Below are 21,931 nucleotides of genomic sequence, written 5' to 3'. Positions count from 1 at the left end.
CGCCTCCCTCAGGCGTGGTTTAGGAACCAGTATGAGGTATTGTTGTTGTTGTTGTTGTTGTTGTTGTTGTTGTTGTGAGGTGGGCGTTGTGATGCGGTCTGCGTGCGACGGTTACCTCATACTGGTTCCTAAACCCCGCCTGAGGGAGGCGACGTGACGCGTCACATGACCTCAGCACGGCCCGACGTTGATGCGTGACGTCGCTATCTGTGACATTCCGCTACGCCGACGCCAGCTGGCGCAGCAGCACGGCACAACGCAGTAGCAACCAAGACTGCAGCGCTGCTGGGTCGTGCTGCAACGTGAGAGCCGCCGTGTTTGGGTGCAAGCGAGGCAAGTGCATAAATTATCTTCTGTCTTACTAGCTGCCTGCTACCTCTCTGTGTCGCGTCTCACTGTAGATTGTTGTGTTCTGCGGTGAGGAAAGAGACTCGAAACGTCACGATCAGAATTCATGATGTGTTCTCGCGCCAGGAACTCGTGCTCGTTCCGGTACTCCGAAAACAGCTCTTGAAACTGTGTGTAAAAAAAATGGGTTCAAATGGCTCTGAGCACTATGGGACTTAACATCTATGGTCATCAGTCCCCTAGAACTTAGAACTACTTAAACCTAACTAACGTATGGACATCACACACATCCATGCCCGAGGCAGGAATCGAACCTGCGACCGCAGAAATCTGAAATTGGTGCAGAATATGAACATTCAGAAATTCCCGCGATTTGTGATTGGCACGACTCATCTTGTGGTAGGTTTATTATTTGATTGCTCCTTACCGAAGTTGCTCCAGTAGTGGCAGTAAAATATGCTGTTAATTTTGGTAACTTTTCAGTTACTTCCTTCTGAGATACAGCTTTTTTCCTTTTTGCGGATCCACTAGGATATGACCGTTTCGACATTTAGTATTGTAATTCGGTATTTATTTTTACACCGAAAATAGTCGCTAACACAAAACAAATCAGGCAAACGACGATTTAATCAAAGAATAACTCAGAGCACAGTCAGTAATAACTACAAACAAAACAAACGTCACAACACCGCAAAAATGCAGTAGAACTCCCGATCGTCGAGTCGGTTTATTTAAATCGGTCGGTCACGTTTAATTTTACGTCGCTATTCGCTCCGTGCAGAACTGTGCACTGTGCAACGCTAATAAGCAACTAGGTATTGTAGTCAGTCATTATTCCGCGACTTTCGAAATAAATTTCCTTTTCGATAATAAATATCGGTTATCGTTTGGTGATCCCGCAAGAACTACGGGGCCCCTATCGATCGTGGGGCTCTGGACACGTGCCCCTGCCCAGTGGGAAAGAGAGACCTGAGAATGACCTTCTCAATGCCAACCAGCACTGGATACTGAGAACATTATTTATATGAAACGAGACTTGCGCTTTTCTTACATATATCTTGAAGGGCACAGATCAAAGTAATTGTGTAGATGCAGTATTACTTGATTTACGAAAAGCGCAGAAGATAATTAAAAAAGTATGATCATATGGAGTTTCAGGCAAAATTTTAGCCGGATTGATGATTTCGTGGTAGGGAGGACGCAGCATGTTATCTCGGATGATGAGTCGTCGACAGAAGTGCAAGTAACTTCAGACATGCCGTAGAGAAATGGGTTGGGAGCCTTGTTGTCCATGTTGTACAATAAGGCTATTGGTTCATTAACACAACGAGAAATCCAGAAAAATTTGTCAGTTTTCTAAATGGTGTAGCTCAAAGAATAGGAGTTGTAAGCCCATGTAATGCTTACCGTTTTTCAGCAGATCTTTTGGGAACAATTTGAAGTATGAACCACAGCTTTTGCTCCCACACTTTTTTCTGAGTTGCATTTTGTGCTGCAAGTGAAGTGCAGCATGTTAATTATTATGTACGGCGTAGGTACACATATCTCGAAATAAAATCAAAGTAGAAGCTTCATTTTTTCTGGAAGTTCTTTACACTAGTATGTTAAAAAGACGTAGCTGCCATAAATTATAGTTAAAATTTTTTTTAGTAATGATTATCAAAAATATCAGTAATTAATTCATAGTTTTTCTTTAAAAACTCTTTAATTTTCAAATTTAAGTCACAAGAATAGCCCATGTTTTAGCTACGAATGTTTTAAGACAGTATACAAAACTTCCAGCTCTCTATCTTTAATAGTTTTCAATTGAAGTATACCAGAGTATTAAATACGTGAACTTCTGGGAAATTCGAGTTAAAGTTAAACTTGGTTTCTCTGCCTGCCCTGCATAACACTAATGCATTCAAGAGCAATATTCATCTTGTTTCTGGTGTTGTTCTCCCTCCCTTTTGTTTATCAGACTACTTTTTACCCTCGCTTTTTTGGTGGCCTCTATCACTGATTTCCCTGCTTCGGAGTTGATTGTGGTCAATGGTAATTATAGTTCTTTGCGTATTTAGTCCACCAGGCACTCCCATTAATTCCATAATCTTAAACCCTGACACCGCACCATCATTGATACATGGCAGAACCTCTGGCACACCTATTTTCAAAGTATTTAGTACTACCAGAACAGTTTTTGGAATCAATTTCCATATACAGTTGTTAAAAACTGTTATTTGGGTTTTGAGTCCTACTGTGTAATTGCTTCTCTAATAATCACGTGACGCTAAGACATTATAGACTAAAAATTCATAAAAAATGAGAACAAAACTCTGTTTTTGAACAGTGTTGTCTGTTGGATGGGGGCATCGTCATGTGCCCAGATAATTTTAAATTCCTGTAATTTTGGGTATTTATTCGGTACAATTTTCTCGAAGTAAACATTTTCTTGTTCAGAAAACTACAGATAATATTTTAAGACAAAAATTAAAAATCGATTTTTCGACACTTAGTCACTTACTAGTCCCCTTAACAGTAACCTCCGACTTTTTTCAGATGTTACAGTTATTTATAATGCAGAAATAGCTGAAAGAAGCTGTAAGAATATCAAATCAGCTCCAGTCAGTAGCATCCCTTGAGTCGTAGATGGAGTTATTCGACTATTATAAATTCCATAGTGTGGGGTAGGGATATCAAATAGAATGATAACATAGGCTTGGCCGTAGGTAAAGTAGGTCTCAGTCTTCGGTTCATTGGCATAATATCCGGAAAATTCAGTCCAGAAAGGAGACGGGTTGCAAATTACTTGTTTATGTCATTTTAGAATAGTGCTCAGGTGTGTAGGACTTGTACCAGATAGGACTAACAGGAGATGGTTCAAATGGTTCAAATGGGTCTGAGCACTATGGGACTTAACATCTATGGTCATCAGTCCCCTAGAATTTAGAACTACTTAAACCTAACTAACCTAAGGACATCACACAACACCCAGCCATCACGAGGCAGAGAAAATCCCTGACCCCGCCGGGAATCGAACCCGGGAACTCGGGCGTGGGAAGCGAGAACGCTACCGCACGACCACGAGATGCGGGCTAACAGGAGATAGTGAACGTATAAAAAGTAGCACGGTACTGATGATCACAGGTTTATTTGACTCAGGGGTGAGTGTCACGACTGTGGTTGAGGGAATTGACTTGGCAAATGCTTGAAAAGACAGATGCAAGCTACTACGGGTAAAAGCCTAGTCACAAAGTTTCAACGATCATTAGTAAGTGATCAGTAGTAAGTGAAAAATCTAGAAATTTACTTCAACCCCCTTTCTGTCACTGCCGTATATATCGTGAAGACAAAAATAATTACAGCACGGCCAGAGGCATTTGAGGATTGATTCTTCCCCCGCTCCATACGCGACTGGAACGGCAAGAAACCCTAACGCGTAGTATTGTGTTGACGTAAGTACTATGTATCATGCATTTCACACCAGTTAGCGGAGTATGTATTTAGATGTAGACGTTGAATCGGCCAACACAATGGCAGCGGACCAGAAGTTTATTACAAACGGAGTCCTTAAATTACATACTCGTCTGCAATTGTTTCCTTCGCTGTTTAAAATATTTTCGCATCTCTGTTACGTTGTGCAGGAACACCGTCGTTTCTGTCTTACAGAAGAGGACAAGTACGAGTTTCTGGTAAACCGTGCGTCCACTGCCAGTGAGCTGATGGATTATAATGATACGTCACAGCGAAAGGATACATTTCGTGATCGGAAAAACTGTTGCACACTAATACGTCACAACAAGCAACTACTTTATAATGAGTGCAGTATTATTAGTTTCGTGTATGAGGCAAATACTAGCTAATATCGAAGCCGGTCGCTAGTTCTCTTCCGCCCCCTCCCCCCCCCCCCCCTCACTCTCTCTCTCTCGCTACAGCCAACACGATATCTCCATTTTACTTGATATCACTGAACACTGTTCAGTCTTGGTAGTGTGTGTGATATGACTAACCTAATTTGTGACTCACTCGTCAGGATGTTAATGATTCGTGAAACACAGAATCTCACATTTCTGTAAATAAAGTACGAATTGCCTCTCTTTGCACAAGGTTGGAAATTTGCACTGACACTGTTGGATATTACTACAGTTATTATGATAGATAAATCGATATTCAGCGATCACAGGCCTTGTAGAGCACGCGCTGCTTCCACAAACTGCCTCCATTCCTTCCTGTTTTGTGCCTGGTTCCTCCAGGTGTCTTCAATTCCCAGGGCTGCTGGGTCCTTCACCAGGTCATCCATCTAGCGCTGTCTTGGTCTTCCAATGGGGCATTTGGTGTTTGGTTTCCCCGCTAGTGCCATCTTCACCTGTCTTCCATCTGGCATACGGGCTACATGGCCCACCCATCGTATTCTTTTGCTCTTTATCTTCTGTAGGGTAGTTGGTTGTCGCATCAGGAGGTAGATTTCCTCGTTTTTCCTCCTCCTCCATTCTCCGTTATCTAAAACTGGTCCCCATATCTTCCTCATTAGTCTTCTTTCAAATATTAATAGTTTGTCCCTTTCTCGCTTAGTCATGCTCCATGTTTCTGAACCGTACATTACTGCTGGGCACTTCACTGTGTTGTAGATTTTCATCTTAGTGTTCACTGAGATCGATTTAGAACCAAGCGTCTCTCTGAGGGAATGTATGCATTTCGTTCCCACTGCTATTCTTTCCTTGAAGTCTATTTTTATGCTGTTGTCCGTGGTAAACCAAGGTCCCAAGTATATGAACTGGTGTACTCTCTTGAACGTCACCACCTGCGGTCAGTTGCCTTGCAACAGCCACTGCCGGTCCCAAGCCCGGGTAAAGGAGGAGGGTTGGGCTTTGGGCTAACAACGCAGTCCTGTAAAAAACTCTTTGTTACGAATAACAAACTTGCCTCGGACGTGGTTAGATGCAGTTATTATACGCTTTATTATTTACTTTAACGACGGCGGTGCCTGGATAGCTTACATCAAGGAGATATGAGTGGAAACGTTTCTCTTAGGCACCGTCGTAAAGTTGCCATGATTAATCGAAGGTAACAAAGTGCAGGACGATATGAATGGACGACTATGTGAGTCCGGATGTTTTCTAATGCAGTGACTCACATCACGTCCAGAGTGGCGAAATCCCTGCTCGGCCGGGCAAATCTTGCGCAATCCGGTCAACCGTGCAGCTACGTAGTCGGCGCAGGAACGAGAGGAGAACACAAATATATTCTTTCAGCCGCTGCAGACCGGTTCTGTCAGTCGGCAGCTCAGTGGGGTTCTACTGTCGTAAGGTAGGAGTTCGATCTCTGTCGCTGTCTGAATGTTTTATGAAATGAGACAGACATTCACAAAGGACAGTGGCGAGGCTTCCTGGAGGAAAGGTCACAATGACTCGCATTAAAAATAAAGTGCTAAGTTCGCAACAAGGTAGGAGATTCAAGAACGTGATTTGAACCATTCTTCTCGCAAATAAAATGCTGGGCTTCACTGCAGCTCCACCTAATTCGTCTGAATGCATTCGTGATTACCAAATTGTGTAATTCTTCCTGGCCTCGTGTAAGATGCTTAATTTCAGAAAATATATCACATTTTCCGTAGAGGCTCACATTTCTAGAGGAACAGCTTCCGTATAGATGCTCCATGTAAACTCGTAATACACTACTTGCCATTAAAATTGCTAAACCAAGAAGAAACGCAGGTGATAAACGGGTATTCATTGGACAAATATACTAGAACTGATACGTGATTACATTTTCACAAAATTTGAGTGCATGTCGTTGTTGTGGTCTTCAGTCCTGCGACTAGTTTGATGCAGCTCTCCATGCTACTCTATCCTGTGCAAGCTTCTACATCTCCCAGTACTTACTGCAGCCTACATCCTTCTGAATCTGCTTAGTGTATTCATCTCTTGGTCTCCCTCTACGATTTTTACACTACACGATGCCCTACAATACTAAATTGGTGATCCCTCGATGTCTCAGAACATGTCCTACCAACCGATTCCTTTTTCTAGTCAAGTTGTGCCACAAGCTCCTCTTCTCCCCAATTCTATTCAATACCTCCTCATTATTTATGTGATCTACCCATCTAACCTTCAGCATTCTTCTGTAGCACCACATTTCGAAAGCTTCTATTCTCTTCTAGTCTAAACTATTTATCGTCCACGTTTCACTGCCATACATGGCTACACTCCATACAAATACTTTCAGAAACGACTTCCTGACATTCAAATCTATACTCGCTGTTAACTAATATTTCTTCTTCAGAAACGCTTTCCTTTCCATTGCCAGTCTAGATTTGATATACTCTCTACTTCGACCATCATCAGTTATTTTGCTCCCCAAATAGCAAAACTCTTTTACTACTTTAAGTGTCTCATTTCCTAATCTATTTCCCTCAGCATCATCCGACTTAATTCGACTACATTCCATTATCCTCGTTTTGTTTTTGTTGATGTTCATCTTATACCCTCCTTTCAAGACACTGTCCATTCCGTTCAACTGCTCTTCCAAGTCCTTTGCTGTCTCTGACAGAATTACAATGTCATCGGCGAACCTCAAAGTTTTTATTTCTTCCCCATGGATTTTAATACGTACTCCGAACTTTTCTTTTGTTTCCTTTATTGCTTGCTCAATATACAGATTGAATAACATCGGGCAGAGGCTACAACCCTGTCTCACTCCCTTCCCAACCACTGCTTCCCTTTCACGCCCTTCGACTCTTATAACTGCCATCTGGTTTCTGTACAAATTGTAAATAGCCTTTCGCTCCCTGTATTTTACCCCTGCCACCTTCAGAATTTGAAAGAGAGTAGGATTGCCTTTCCTTAATCTTTCTTCTAAGATAAGTCGTAACGTCGGTATTGCCCCACGTGTTCCAATATTTCTACGGCATCCAAACTGGTCTTCCCCGAGGTCGGCTTCTATCAGTTTTTCCATTCGTCTGTAAAGAATTACCGTTAGTATTTTGCAGGTGTGACTTATTAAACTGATGGTTCGGTAATTTTCACATCTGTGAACACCTGCTTTCTTTGGGATTGGAATTGTTATATTCTTCTTGAAGTCTGAGGGTATCTCGCCTGTCTCATACATCTTGCTCACCAGATGGTAGAGTTTTGTCAGGACTGGCTCTCCCAAGGCTGTCAGTAGATCTAATCGAATGTTGTCTACCCGGGGGGCCTTGTTTCGACTGAGGTCTTTCAGTGCTCTGTCAAACTCTTTACGTAGTATCATATCTCCCATTTCATCTTCAGCTACATCCTCTTCCATTTCCACAATATTGTTCTCAAGTACGTCGCCCTTGTATAGACCCTCTATATATTCCTTCCACCTTTCTGCTTTCCCTTCTTTGCTTAGAACTGGGTTTCCATCAAAGCTCTTGATATTCATACAAGTGGTTCTCTTTTCATCAAATGTCTCTATAATTTTCCTGTAAGCAGTATATATATTACCCCTAGTGAGATAAGCCTCTACATCCTTACATTTGTCCTCTAGCCATCCCTGCTTAGCCATTTTGCACTTCCTGTCGATCTCATTTTTGAGACGTTTGTATTCCTTTTCACCTGCTTCGTTTACTGCATTTTTATATTTTCTCCTTTCATCAAATAAATTCAATATTTCTTCTGTTACCCAAGGGTTTCTACTAGCCCTCGTCTTTTTACCTATTTGATCCTCTGCTGCCTTCACTATTTCATCCCCCAAAGCTACCCATTCTTCTTCTACTGTATTTCTTTCCCCCATTCCTGTCAGTTGTTCCCTTATGCTCTCCCTGAAACTCTGTACAACCTCTGGTTCTTTCAGTTTATCCAGGTCCCATCTCCTTAAATTCCCACCTTTTTGCAGTTTCTTCAGTTTTAATCTACAGCTCATAACCAATAGATTGTGGTCAGAGTCCACATCTGCCCCTGCAAATGTCTTACAATTTAAAACCTGGTTCCTAAATCTCTGTCTTACCATTATATAATCTATCTGATACCTTTTAGTATCTCCAGGGTTCTTCCATGTATACAACCTTCTTTCATGATTCTTGAACCAAGTGTTAGCTATGATTAAGTTATGCTCTGCGCAAAATTCTACCAGACGGCTTCCTCTTTCATTTCTTAACCCCAATCCATATTCACCTACTATGTTCCCTTCTCTCCCTTTTCCTACTACCGAATTCCAGTCACCCATGACTATTAAATTTTCGTCTCCCTTCACTACCTGAATAATTTCTTTTATCTCATCATACATTTCATCAATTTCTTCATCATCTGCAGAGCTAGTTGGCATATAAACTTGTACTATTGTAGTAGGCGTTGGCTTTGTGTCTAACTTGGCCACAATAATGCGTTCACTATGCTGTTTGTAGTAGCTTACCCGCACTCCTGTTTTTGTATTCATTATTAAACCTACTCGTGCATTACCCCTATTTGCTTTTGTATTTATAACCCTGTATTCACCTGACCAAAAGTCTTGTTCCTCCTGCCACCGAACTTCACTGATTCCCACTATATCTAACTTTAACCCATCCATTTCCCTTTTTAAATTTTCTAATCTACCTGCACGATTAAGGGATCTGACATTCCACGCTCCGATCCGTAGAACGCCAGTTTTCTTTCTCCTGATAACGACATCCTCCTGAGTAGTCCCCGCACGGAGATCCGAATGGGGGACTATTTTACCTCCGGAATATTTTACCCAAGAGGACGCCATCATCATTTAATCATACAGTAGAGCTGCATGCCCTCGGGAAAAATTACAGGTGTAGTTTCCCCTTGCTTTCAGCCTTTCCCAGTACCAGAACAGCAAGGCCATTTTGGTTAGTGTTACAAGGCCAGATCAGTCAATCATCCAGACTGTTGCCCCTGCAACTACTGAAAAGGCTGCTGCCCCTCTTCAGGAACCACACGTTTGTCTGGCCTCTCAACAGATACCCCTCCGTTGTGGTTGCACCTACGTTACGGCTATCTGTATCGCTGAGGCACGCAAGCCTCCACACCAACGGCAAGGTCCATGTTTCATTGGGGGAGGGTTGGGTGCATATATCCTGAGAAATTAGTACCCAGAACAACCACCTCTGGCCGTAATAACGGCCTTGATACGCCTGGGCATTGAGTCAAACAGAGCTTGGGTGGCGTGTACCGTTACAGCTGCCCATGCAGCTTCAACACGATACCATAGTTCATCTAGAGTAGTGACTGGCGTATTGTGACGAGCCAGTTGCTCGGCCACCATTTTCCAGACGTTTTCAATTGGTGAGAGATCTGGAGAATGTGCTGGCCAGGGCAGCAGTCGAACATTTTCTGCATCCAGAAAGGCCCGTACAGGACCTGCAACATGCGGTCGTGCATTATCCTGCTGAAATGTAGGGTTTCTCAGGGATCGAATGAAGGGTAGAGCCACGGGTCGTAACACATCTTAAATGTAACGTTCACTGTTCAAAGTGCCATCAATGCAAAGAAGAGGTGACCGAGACGTGTAACCAATGGCACCCCATACCATCACGCCGGGTGATACGCCAGTATGGCGATGACGAATACAAGCTTCCAATGTGCGTTCACCGCGATGTTGCCAAACACGGATGCGACCATCATGATGCCATAAACAGAACCTAGGTTCATCCGAAAAAATGATGTTTCGTCATTCGTGCACCCAGGTTCGTCGTTGAGTACACCATCGCAGGCGCTCCTGTCTGTGATGCAGCGTCAAGGGCAACCGCAGCCGTGGTCTCCGAGCAGATAGTCCATGCTGCTGCAAACGTCGTCGAACTGTTCGTGCAGATGGTTGTTGTCTTGCAAACGTCCCCATCTGTTGACTCATGGATCGAGACGTGGCTCCACGATCCGTTACAGCCATGCGGATAAGATGCCTGTCATCTCGACTGCTAGTGATACGAGGCCGTTGGGATGCAGCACGGCGTTCCGTATTACCCACCTGAACCCACCGATTCCATACTCTGCTAACAGTCATTGGATCTCAACCAACGCGAGCTACAATGTCGCCATACGATAAACGGCAATCGCGATAGGCTGCGATCCGACCTTTATCAAAGTCGGAAACGTGATGGTACGCATTTCTTCTCCTTACACGAGGCATCAGAATAATGTTTCACGAGGCAACGCCGGTCAACTGCTGTTTGTGTATGAGAAATCGGTTGGAAACTTTCCTCATGTTAGCACTTTGTAGGTGTCGCCACCGGCGCCAACCTCGTGTGTATGCTCTGAAAAGCTAATTATTTGCATATCACAGCATCTTCTTCGTGTCGGTTTAATTTCGCGTCTGTAGCACGTCATCTTCGTGGTGTAGCAATTTTAATGGCCAGTAGTGTAAGATTCTTCAGTTAATATGAAAGATTTAATTTGCTGTATCTACTACGAAGATTACACTCATGTGCTGTTTTTCACTTCAGGGACTGAATTGCTATTCATACATGTAATCATGTGAAATGAATTAAATGGTGTAGTAATTTGTGTCGATTACATGCCGATACTTTCTGTTAAAGAGAGGAGGAAAGAAACGGGAAGGATAGGAAGCGGGGGTCCCAGCTTCCGCGAAACCCAGGCGAGCGTAACAGGCTGGTGCGTGGCTAACTACAAACAAAATAGGAAATTGCGACACCGCCTCTTCTTTGAGCGGTGACTGGAAACGAGAAACTCGCCGCTATGCCGATAACTCACAACCTGTTGCGCGATGTTGGCTCGTCACATGCTTCCTGCCTCTATTATCACGACCAGTACGGCCACGTGATGCAGCGTTATGCGAGTTACGCTGTTGGAGTTATGTGCGCTGCGATGCACAACGATCGCACTATAGTTTAAAGCTGCGTCGTCAGTATCAGTAATCAGGGAGAGGTACAACAACCTAATTGGAGGGGCAACAGCTACGATTATTTTAAGTGTTTTCGGAAGAAAGAAAGAGAAGAACAGAAACAGAGTGCGAATGCTGGCAGCAATGCAGTAAACTCAAAATGCCGCGATGGAAAAGTATTTGTGGGAAGTTTTACCACTAACTGTTAACCACCGATGGCGAGGACATTCGTATGTAAAACTGTACTTTGTATAAAGACATTTTGTATGAAATTCTGAAGACAGACTTCGCCCAAAACGCGTCAAATATAATTTGTTGAACAACGAGTGACTTGTTCATTTCAGCGGTAATATAACAAGTACTCTCGAATCGTAGTCTTTGATTTGCCTTACCTACAGGTGAGTCCAAAGGATAGTTCCACTTGATATTTCTACACGTTTTTACTTCCACATAGTGTATGACTCCACTATTGCTCTTCCTCATTACTAGCATTTCTCGCTCTCGATCCACTAACCTCGTAAGGGATTCATTGATTACATTTTTGTAACTTTGATTTTAACTGTTGTTTCATAGCTTGTAAACTTGACATTGATCACTAGTGTACTCTTTTGTCCCGATTTCATTGCTTTTATCCCGCAGTTGACACAGATGGGAGACGGGGCACATGAAGTATTGGGATGGGTAGGACATCCACAGTCTCTACAGGCGGCGCAGGAAGTACAGCGGGAAGACATATGACCGACTTTCCAGCACTTAAGGCGCCGCATCGGGGGAGGGATACATGGCTTGACATCACAGCGTTAGACCATCACCTTGACCTTCTCGGGTAATGTGTCACCCTCGAAGGCCAAGATGAAGGCACCGCTGGCAACCTGATTATCCCTCAGACCCCAGTGGATGCGCCGGACGAAGTGAACACCTCGTCGCTCTAAATTGGCGCGCAGCTCTTCATCAGACTGTTAATGAAGGTCCCAATTGAATGTAATACCCTTGACCATATTTAAGCAAACAGAAACATCCCCCAGCTTGTCAGAGACGAGTAATGCCCGTGACTGGGCAGATGATGCTGTTTTTATTAAGACTGACCCAGAGCGCATTTTGGACAAGCCCTCCACCTCCCCAAACTTGCCCTCTAAATGCTCCACAAAAAACCGAGGCTTCGTTGACATGAAAGATTCCCCAACTCTCGAACAGACGAGGTACCGGGGTGAATAAGCTTCACTGCCATCCTTAGCCATGTGTTCTTCCCATGGTGTGGCCAGCGAGGGGAACGATTTTGGGTTGTAGTTTCTTGCACTGAAGTTAGACCTCGATCACTTAGAGACTGCTGGTGGAGGTCCACCAGCTGAAGATCACATACTACCCTTCATCGCATGTCATCCGCCCTGATGCCACCCGCTCCGACCAGGAGCCCTTCCCAAGGGCGCCACCCAGCCCCAGTAAGGGCCACCTGGCAGGGTGGCCATTGCCGGGATTCCCGATGCCCCAGGGTGATGGGCATCTACTACTTGGCATACGTGGGGAGTTAACGGCGCAGGCATCAGCAGAGCGATCCCTGTGTTGTCAGGGTGCTACAACCAACAGGGTACATGGCGGCCCCACCACAACGGACTGGCTACCGCGCTGGATATTAGATGCAAATAAGTCCATGGGCATCGTCGGCGCAGAAAACGACACTGCATATTGGATGGAGGAAAACGCACCCAGGAGGGTGTCCTCGCCCAAGAGGTGGAGAATGAGCGGGACTGCAGTGCCACGACGAGAAAGTGGGGTAAAGATCTCAATGCACGATGGACACGATGCACCATGTAATCCGCCCTTTCCCAATTGGCTCACTCTTCGGAAAACTGTGGAAATATGAAGGTCAAACCCTACAGGGTACCATCGCATAAAGGCCAAAACGTGTGAGACTTCTTTTAGTCGCCTCTTGCTACAGGCAGGAATACTTCGGGCCCATTCTAATCCCTGGACCTGCAGGGGGTAACACGTTTGGTTTCCAGTATTACACGTAAGTTACGTTGCTTCCTTTAATTTTTTTCAGGAGGCCTGTGTAAAATCCTAAGCAAGGGAGACACGAAAGTGAAGCGGTACTTCTTGATTTGATATTTTAAGAGTCGCTGTTGCCAGGATTGTGTATTCCAGAGAAATTTTTCTGGCTTCACAGACTATTCCTTAACATTGCTTAAATATCCGAATATTATGGATGGACCCCGCAGCAATAAACTGGCAAGCCACTAGTGAATGACAGATTTATCTACAACTACCGACCAGTATAGGGCTTCTGAGTACAATAGGTCTCAGAACCATCTACAGATTTTGTGAACACGAGTAATTGTTAAACCATAGTTTTTAATCAGGACATGAAAAGACACATCTGCATCGAAGATGTTACGCAGCCCTGCAGAAACAGATGAAATGATTTTCTCAGTTATTGTGAATATGTTGCATTAAGAAATAAGGTCGTGGATACTCTTAAGCGAGGTGGTATTACTGTTATTAAAATATTTCTGGTTATTATATCCTGGAGTATTTTATGGCGCACTAAATGTGACTGTTGCTGCTGGCTATAGCAGGGAACTGGAATTCTTTTATTCGTGGCAGCTTAGTTCCTGCTGGCGGAACTCTGACCCGAGACGACGTCACGTGAGGTGCGGTAAACGAAGGGCAATGAGGTCACGCCCACAAGGGCTGGCGGCGGCAGAAAAGACACTCGAAAACAGTCGGAGCAGCTTTTCCGTGCGTCAACGAAGTCGGGAAAGACAATGTGTTTGACACATAATAGTATAAATTTCACGGAAGGTGCTGGGGGACTAAGAGCAGAGAAAAATCTAGTGAACAAATCTTGTTAACTTCGGGATAACAGCCCCTTGAACAGTTATGACATAGGCTGACTTGCATAATGAGGAGCTAGAAGATAATTTTATTTGGAACAGGATGTCTATGTGTACAGTTTGATGTTTGTTACCTGCTGCGTCAGTCTGATACGCCATCGATTTGATTTGGAGAGGTGAATACTTGTTGTCTGCACATGACAATGCCACAGTACACAAATTCGGAACTGGCGTGTGTGTTGTAGTGTAGTTCCGTGTGCTACTAGTCCATTCTTGGGTGGTGCCTTTAAAGGCCGTGTTGGGCTAGTAGAACGACCATAGCGATCACTATGCCGATTCTTTCTTGTCATTTGTACCAAGCTTCTGAAAGCCAAATTGTAAATTTTATTTACTTCTGACAAAATGTCAGAGTTTCGACACAATATACATAAGATACTGCATGCTTAAAAGCGTTATTAGACACAGGGTGTCACAGAATTAAACCGGTAATGTAGTATCGTAAGATGACTACTCTGAGGTGTGGAATTAATGATGGAAATGAATGTTTAGTTTTTTAACTCATCTTGTGAGAAGAATGTAAGATCAGAGCAACTATTCAAAGTTAAAGCCTCCCGTCTCACTGCATTCATTGCATTGCTAAGCTGTGCAATGAACCATATCGTTCTCCATGTAGTAAAGCGTTAAGAGAGTTTTTTTTTTTAAATGCGAGAGAGTAGCGGTAGATTGGAGACATGTTGAGTCCCAACTCTCGTTACCCAGCTACATCACAAAGAACACTTACCGCGATGTTTCACAATGTTACATAGGACTTTCCAAGAATCAGGGGCTCACTGATCGCGGACACATCGACGAAGTGTTTATTTTCAACTATACTGAAGCCCCAAGGAAACTGGTACAGGCATGCGTATTCAAATACAGAGATGTGTAAACAGGCAGAATACAGCACCGCTGTCGGCACCCCTATATAAGACAAGTGTCTGGCGCAGTTGTTAGATCGGCTACTGCTGGTACAATGGCAGGTTATCAAGATTTAAACGATTTTGAACGTCGTATTACAGTCGGCACACGAACGATGGGACATGGCATCTCATGCAGCGATGAAGTGGTGATCTTCCCGTACGACCATTTCACGAGTGTGCCGTGAATATCAGGAATCCGGTAAAACATCAAATCTCCGACATCGCTGCGGCCGGAAAAAGATCCTGCAAGAACGGGACCAACGACGACTGAAGAGAAACCTTCAACGTGACAGAAATGTTATCCTTCCGCAAATTGCCGCAGATTTCGATGCTGGGCCATTAACAAGCGTCAGCGTGTGAACCGTTCAATGAAACATCATCGATATGGGCTTTCAGAGCCGAAGGCCCATTCGTGTGCCCTTGATGATTGCACGACATAGAGCTTTACGCCTCGCCTGGGCCCGTCGACACAGACATTGGACTGTTGATGACTGGAAACATGTTGTCTGGTCGGACGAGTCTCGTTTCAAATTGTATCGAGCGGATAGACGTGTACGGGTATGGAGACCTCCTCATGAATCCATGGACGCTGCTTATCAGCAGGGGACTGTTCAAGCTGGTGGAGCTCTGTAATGATGTGGGGCGTGTGCAGATGGAGCGATATGGGATCCCTGATACATCTAGATACGACTTTGACAGGTGAAACATATGTAAGCATCCTGTCTGATCACCTGCATCCATTCATGTCCATTGTGCATTCCGACGGACTTGAGCAATTCCAGCAGGACAGTGCGACACCCCACATGTTCAGAATTGCTACAGAGTGGCTCCAGGAACACTCTTCTGAGTTTAAATAGGAACGCTGGCCACTAAACTCTCCAGACATGAACATTATTGAGCATATCTGGGATGCTTTGCAACGTATTATTCAGAAGAGATCACAACCCCCTCTTACTCTTACGGATTTATGGACAGCCCTGCAGGATTCATGGTATGAATTCCCTCCAGCACTACTTCAGACATTAGCCGAGTCCATTCCACATCGTGTTGCGGCACTTCTGCTTCCTCCCGGGAGCTGCACACAATATTAGGCAGGTGTACTAGTTTCTTTAGCTCTTCAGTATCAATGCGTTAACACGATACAGAATACAGACTGATGTAGTTTACTTTCAAATATTAACAGTATAGAGAAAATTCATTGAAACGAAAGTCATAAGACTGACAATTTTTGATGTATGATTCATTGTTTAATAAGTACATTGAACGAAATGCCTGTCCATGTGAACTCTTAATCTTCCATTGTCTCCTCCTTAACGAATGGTTGTATTTCGTTTTCAGCAGCATATAATGCTATTAATTTAAAGAATTTGAGACTGCTCTACATTTTCAAAAATATTTGGTGTCAGTGATAGATGTAACAGGAGAGATGTAACATGTCTCAGATTCTTTTGTATATATGAGGTGTGACAATAAAGTAATGAGACTGATTTTCTTTGCAAAATGTGGCAACCCTGCAGGATTGTGTAGGCACAATATCTTTGACCTTGGTCTATAAGCTGCTTCTAGTCCAAGCAGCACATCGATGCAACTGCTCGGTCATGAGTTGTATTGTAATAAATTAACAAGTGTTTGTGTCTCTCGCCACGAAAATGGGAATGCATAATATTGCGCAACAGTATGCCATTTCTTTTTGCATTAACTTGGGTGAAAACGCGACAACGACTTATGGTAAGCTTCAGAAGGCTTTTGGAGAGGAGGTTCTGTCAATAGTTCAAGTTTTTCGTTGGCATAAAATGTTTAGTGAAGGCAGAACAAATGTTGAAAGATGAAGACCGCAGTGGACAACCATCAACCTCACGGACGGATGTCAACTTGGCCAGGATGCGAGAACTCGTATGATCTGATTGAAGATTATCCATGCAAATGATTGCAGAAGAACTGAACATCAATCGAGAAACAGTTCGTCTAATAATGACTGAAAATCTTGGTATGAGAATTATTTGTACAATACTGGTCCCAAAAATCTCACACCACAACAGCGAGCCGGCCGGGGTGGCCGTGCGGTTCTAGGCACTACAGTCTGGAACCGCGTGACCGCTAAGGTCGCAGGTTCGAATCCTGCCTCGGGCATGGATGAGTGTGATGTCATTAGGTTAGTTAGGTTTAAGTGGTTCTAAGTTCTAGGGGACTGATGACCTTAGAAGTTAAGTCCCACAGTGCTCAGAGCCATTTGAACAACAGCGACAAACACGGAAAAATGTGGCAGCCAATCGGTTAGAGCAAACGGAAATCAATCCAGAATTGTTGAGCCGTGTTATCACTGGTGATGAAAGTTGGTTTTTTCAGTACGATCCAGAGATAAATCGCCAAAGTTCGCAATGGTGCTCAAAGGGATCACCCAGAACAAATAAAGCTCGCATGTCAAAGTCAAAAGTGAAATGCATGCTTGTGTGCTTCTTTGATTCCAAGGGAATAGTTCATAAAGCCCCCCCCCCCCAATAACCATTGACCTTGCCGTTGATGGGGAGGCTTGCGTGCCTCAGCGATACAGATAGCCGTACCGTAGGTGCAACCACAACGGAGGGGTATCTGTTGAAAGGCCAGACAAGCGTGTGGTTCCTGAAGAGGGGCAGCAGCCCTTTCAGTAGTTGCAGGGGCAACAGTCTGGATGATTGACTGATCTGGCCTTGTAACACTAACCAAAACGGCCTTGCTGTGCTGGTACTGTGAACGGCTGAAAGCAAGGGGAAACTACAGCCGTAATTTTTCCAGAAGGCATGCAGCTTTACTGTACAGTTAAATGATGATGGCGTCCTCTTGGGTAAAATATTCCGGAGGTAAAATAGTCCCCCATTCGGATCTCCGGGCGGGGACTACTCAGGAGGACGTCGTCATCAGGAGAAAGAAAACTGGCGTTCTACAGATCGGAGCGTGGAATGTCAGATCCCTTAATCGGGCAGGTAGGTTAGAAAATTTAAAAAGGAAAATGGATATGTTAAAGTTAGATATAGTGGGAATTAGAGAAGTTTGGTGGCAGGAGGAACAAGACTTTTGGTCAGGTGAATACATGGTTATAAATACAAAGGCAAATAGGGGTAATGCAGGAGTTGGTTTAATAATGAATAAAAAAATAGGAGTGCGGATAAGCTACTACAAACAGCATAGTGAACGCATTATTGTGGCCAAGATAGACACAAAGCCAATGCCTACTACAGTAGTACAAGTTTATATGCCAACTAGCTCTGCAGATGATGAAGAAATTGAAGAGATGTATGATGAAATAAAAGAAATTATTCAGATAGTGAAGGGAGACGGGAATTTAATAGTCACGGGTGACTGGAATTCGGTAGTAGGAAAATGAAGAGAAGGAAACGTAGTAGGTGAATATGGATTGGGGCTAAGAAATGAAAGAGGAAGCCGCCTGATAGAATTCTGCACAGAGCACAACTTAATCATAGATAACACTTGGTTCAAGAATCATAAAAGAAGGTTGTATACATGGAAGAAGCCTGGAGATACTGACAGGTTTCAGATATATTATATAATGGTAAGACAGAGACTTAGGAACCAGGTTTTAAATTGTAAGACATTTCCAGGGGCAGATGTGGACTCTGACCACAATCTATTGGTTACGAACTGTAGATTAAAACTGAAGAAACTGCAAAAAGATGGGATTTTAAGGAGACGGGACCTGGATAATCTGAAAGAACCAGAGGTTGTACTGAGTTTCAGGGAGAGCATAAGGGAACAATTGACAGGAATGGGGGAAAGAAATACAGTAGAAGAAGAATGGGTAGCTTTGAGAGGATCTACTAGGTAAAAAGACGAGGGCTAGTAGAAATCCTTGGGTAACAGAAGATGTATTGAATTTAATCGATGAAAGGAGAAAATATAAAAATGCAGTAAATGAAGCAGGCAGAAAGGAATACAAACGTCTCAAAAATGAGGTCGACAGGAAGTGCAGAATGGCTAAGCAGGGATGGCAGGAGGACAAATGTAAGGATGTAGAGGCTTATCTCACTAGGGGTAAGATAGATACTGCCTACAGGAAAATTAAGGAGACCTTTGGAGAAAAGAGAACCACATGTATGAATATCAAGAGCTCAGATGGAAACCCATTATGGAAATGGAAGAGGATGTAGATGAATATGAAATGGGAGATACGATACTGCGTGAAGAGTTTGACAGAGCACTGACAGACCTGAGTCGATACAAGGCCCCGGGAGTAGACAACATTCCATTAGAACTACTGACAGCCTTGGGTGAGTCAGTCCCGACAAAACTCTACCATCTGGTGAGCAAGATGTATGAGACAGGCGAAATACCCTCAGACTTCAAGAAGAATATAATAATTCCAATCCCAAAGAAAGCAGGTGCTGACAGATGTAAAACTTACCGAACTATCAGTTTAATAAGTCACGGATGCAAAATACTGACGCTAATTCTATATAGGCGAATGGAGAAACTGGTAGAAGTCGACCTCGGGGAAGATCAGTTTGGATTCCTTAGAAATATTGGAACACGTGAGGCAATATTGACCCTACCACTTATCTTAGAAGAAAGATTAAGGAATGGCAAACCTACATTTCTAGCATTTGTAGACTTAGAGAAAGCTTTTGACAATGTTGACTGGAATACTCTCTTTCAAATTCTGAAGGTGGCAGGGGTAAAATACAGGGAGCGGAAGGCTATTTACAATTTGTACAGAAACAAAATAGCAGTTATAAGAGTCGAGGGGCATGAAAGGGAAGCAGTGGTTGGGAAGGGAGTAAGACAGGGTTGTAGCCTCTCCCCAATGTTATTCAATCTGTATATTGAGCAAGCAGTAAAGGAAACAAAAGAAAAATTCGGAGTAGGTATTAAAATCCATGGAGAAGAAATAAAAACTTTGAGGTTCGCCGATGACATTGTAATTCTGTCAGAGATAGCAAAGGACTTGAAAGAGCAGTTGAACGGAATGGATAGTGTCTTGAAAGGAGGATGTAAGATGAACATCAACAAAAGCAAAACGAGGATAATGGAATGTAGTCGATTTAAGTCGGGTGACGCTGAGGGAATTAGATTAGGAAATGAGACACCTAAAGTAGTGAAGGAGTTTTGCTATTTGGGGAGCAAAATAACTTATGATGGTCGAAGTTGAGAGCATATCAAATCTAGACTGGCAATGGCAAGGAAAGCGTTTCTGAAGAAGAGAAATTTGTTAACATCGAGTATAGATTTAAGTGTCAGGAAGTTGTTTCTGTTGGTCACAGCCAGTGTGCTCCCTGTCGCCATTGGAGAAGCAGCTGCAGCAGCAAGTCGTATACCCCTAGCTTACTTATTTGTTCCATAGTTTAATTCTTAATTTCGTTGCGTGTTTTTGGGTACTTGCATTGTTTAATTCATAAATTTCGGGCGTATTATAGTATTTGAGAGTTGTAGCATCGCGCTGTAGTACCTGAATAGTGTAAATTCGCGTAGTCATCTGTCTTCTGTTTCTGTTTTGAACGGTCAGTGTCGGTTGGTCACAGCCAGTGTGCTCCCTGCCGCCGTTGGATAAGCAGCTGCAGCAGCAAGTCGTATACCCCTAGCTTACTTATTTGTTACATAGTTTAATTCTTAATTTCTTTGCGTGTTTTTGGGTACTTGCATTGTTTAATTCATAAATTTCGGGCGTATTATAGTATTTGAGAGTTGTAGCATCGTGCTTTAGTGTTTACTTCGTAGATTCTTACTTAAATTACGTGTGAGTTTCGTATAGGAGGTGTAATTTCGAGTTTTAGTTACTGTAATCGTAAATTCAGGCAGATTGTAGCGCAGTCGATAGGCATTTGTACAGGTTAGTTAATACATTCTTTGCGTGTTTCCCTTGCGTTATCTAGGCACTGACTCGTGTTTCAGTAACTGTTGTTCAACATCGATTAGAATGGACAGGGACTGTGATTGCGCTGACAACCTGCCTTATTCGCGCATGCGCATGGCTCTCTGCGTAGAGTGAGGGTACAGTTCACGAAACGCGTGTTACGTTTGTTGCACGTTTTTCAGTCGTTTCGAAGCTACTGCAGGTCCTGCGTTCGGCTCCTTCATGTTTACACGCTACTGGTAATACTAGTAGTAAGGTAATCGAATGACATGTTTATCCACCACTATGCGCGGGAATCTAACCAGAAATGGGACGGGAAGCGTTTGTGTAGTGCAAAGAGCAAACACGGATTTATGTCATCTTAGCTGCACATGTGCACTAACGCCAGATTGTTTTTGTTTATATTTTTATTTTAGCCCTTGAAAGTAGCAGTCTGGCAGTTGCTTAAATGAACTTGTTTACATCAGGTTTATTCTTTTGATGAACGAAGTATAGAACTGCGTCTCCGAAATCGATATAGAGTATTTACATAAACAACGAGCCGCGCAGTTGGGAAATCGCTTTACGTACGGTTTTGGGAGCCAGCCGGTGTGGCCGAGCGGTTCTAGGCGCTTCAGTCTGGAACCGAGCGACTGCTACGGTCGCAAGTTCGAATCCTGCCTCGGGCATGGATGTGTGTGATGTCCTTAGGTTAGTTAGGTTTAAGTAGTTCTAAGTTCTAGGGGACTGATGAACTCAGATGTTAAGTCCCATAGTGCTCAGAGCCATTTTAACCATTTGAACGGTTTTGGGAGCTCCGTGTAAGCATAGTTAATGCTCGGGACACTTGAAAGGGGCAGCTTTATTTGGCGGGCGTTTTGAACTATGGTAGCATCGGATGTCGCTAGACATCGGGCCTCCACTACCTTTTTTTTTACTACACTGCCAACCAAAGCAAGCAACTGCGCAGCAGCAGTTACCGAATGCTTTGTGTTGTGTGTTCCTTTTTGTTTTCGTTTCTTATTGGTAAATGAATGAAAAGACTGATCCCAGTCCATCACAGAGTTCCATTACGACCCTCACAACGCAAGAAGGGATTCGGCCATCTCCTCTGACGAAACGTAATTCTAGGGTTTTTCACTATAGCGACAGGAAAACGAAAACTATTCCGAGGATCGCTTCAGTTATGC

The 21,931-nt window shown here is 43.6% G+C and overlaps 1 protein-coding gene across 1 annotated transcript in view; it reads left to right on the top strand.

Annotated features, from left to right (window-relative positions):
- The first annotated feature begins 206 nt into the window (after positions 1-206).
- Positions 207-21,931, top strand: part of LOC126416524 (uncharacterized transmembrane protein DDB_G0289901-like) — a 111,096-nt gene continuing 89,371 nt past the window's right edge. Inside the window, exon 1 of the mRNA XM_050084269.1 lies at positions 207-333. The gene's annotated coding sequence lies outside the window, so the exon portion shown is untranslated. The remainder of the gene's footprint in view (positions 334-21,931) is intronic.

The sequence above is a fragment of the Schistocerca serialis genome, chromosome 8 (genome assembly GCF_023864345.2).
Source record: "Schistocerca serialis cubense isolate TAMUIC-IGC-003099 chromosome 8, iqSchSeri2.2, whole genome shotgun sequence".
Lineage (NCBI taxonomy): Eukaryota > Metazoa > Arthropoda > Insecta > Orthoptera > Acrididae > Schistocerca > Schistocerca serialis.
Note: the sequence above shows the minus strand (reverse complement) of the source record. Positions and strands in the feature narration are given on the sequence as shown.